Below are 1,531 nucleotides of genomic sequence, written 5' to 3' on the forward strand. Positions count from 1 at the left end.
TCCACACTCAGTGCTAAGCCTAGTTTGGGGCTATATCTCCTGAACGATAAGATCATAACCTGAGCTGAAATCAAGAGTGTGGCGCTTAACTGACTGAGCAACCCAGGCATCTCAGAAGTTTTTCCTTTATGAAATTATTGTAACAACGAAAGCGAAGTGGAGGACTGCCATTTTGCATCCACTAATGAATTAATTGCCAAATGTAGGCATGGGCATTAACAGTGAGTTAATCCTATCACAAAAAGACAACCAGGTATCTTGAGCCCCCAGTGATAGAACACATTACCTCTTAGGAAATAGTCTTGCAACACCCTATTCCCTTCTACCTTCCACTCCTCCCCCTAGAAAAACCACACATAAGGCTGTTCAAGTGTCCAAATATCCATTTTTTTCCCCTAAACTATATAAGAAGCATGGAACACTTCACAAATTTGCCTGTCATCCCTGTGCAGGGGCCATGACAATCTTCTATCATTCCAATTTTAGTATATGTGTTGCTGAAGTGAGCACTGTCCAACCACCAATTTAAAGGCATTACAGAGGTCTGGCTGGAAAATGTGGTGAACAGCACCATAGGAATACAAAAGGCAAATTCCAGACTGACCAAAGGTCTGGATTTTTGAATGAGTAAATTGCAAGGGGGAACTAGAGAGGAAGAGGAAAACCATAAAGATTTTAAAAGATATACTGGTCAAGCTCTGTGTGGACCTTATCTGGATCCTGATTCAGATGAATTAACAAGTAAAAACTAGGCATTTGGAGGGACATGTGGTTGGCTCAGTTGGTTAAGTGTACAACTCTTGAGGTTGGCTCAGGTCCTGATCTCACGGTTTGTGAGATTGAGCCCTGCGTTGGGTTCTGTGATAACAGCATGGAACCTGCTTGGACAGACAGGTGCTCTCTCTCTCTCTCTCTCTCTCTCTCTAAATAAATAAATAAACAAACTTTAAAAATAAACAAAAAAACCCAGGCATTTGGAAGCTTGGGCATCGTGTATGGGATTGCGGCTTCTCTGTGGGGTCTTTGTGTTTGTTGGAAATTTTCCAGACTTAGAGATAAAAAAGGGAGCTAGGGTAAGGTATCTCCAAAAAAGCTTTTCCTAATATAAAAGCCACATGTGTTCATTGTAACAAACACAGATAATATAAACATGCTTCTGAGTTAGTTACTTTGAATACCTTAGTGCATTTTTGTATATACTTGTCTTAGATTTTTTTTTTTTTGATGAAAATTGTATTCTGTTGTAATGTGCCCTTTTCATTGAAGTATTCATTTTACGTGTTTTAGGCCATTACTCTTCTAAACCTTTAGAATTGACCATTGAGAAGTGTTTAGTTTAATGCTTGTACCATGATTTTATTTAACTATTTCTTTATTGTTAAATATAGGGTGCTTACAGTTTTAGATATTATAATAAGTTCTGTGATGAAAATCCTTCTAACTAAATCCCAACACTTGGCCTACTTTCCTAAAATAAATTCCTCGGAAATCTCAGGCAGTATTTGTCCCTAGTGTTTTGGATAGCTTTTGC

At 38.4% G+C, this 1,531-nt stretch overlaps 1 non-coding gene across 1 annotated transcript; it reads right to left on the reverse strand.

The window, feature by feature from the left end:
- Positions 1 to 407: 407 nt before the first annotated feature.
- On the reverse strand, positions 408 to 510 carry LOC124525208 (U6 spliceosomal RNA). The gene has a single exon (XR_006965429.1). It is a non-coding gene; the product is annotated as a U6 spliceosomal RNA (small nuclear RNA).
- Positions 511 to 1,531: the final 1,021 nt, after the last annotated feature.

The sequence above is a fragment of the Lynx rufus genome, unplaced genomic scaffold, assembly GCF_022079265.1.
Source record: "Lynx rufus isolate CCGP_SWC_20201006 ecotype Redwood Valley unplaced genomic scaffold, mLynRuf1.p SCAF_4, whole genome shotgun sequence".
Classification (NCBI taxonomy): Eukaryota; Metazoa; Chordata; class Mammalia; order Carnivora; family Felidae; genus Lynx; species Lynx rufus.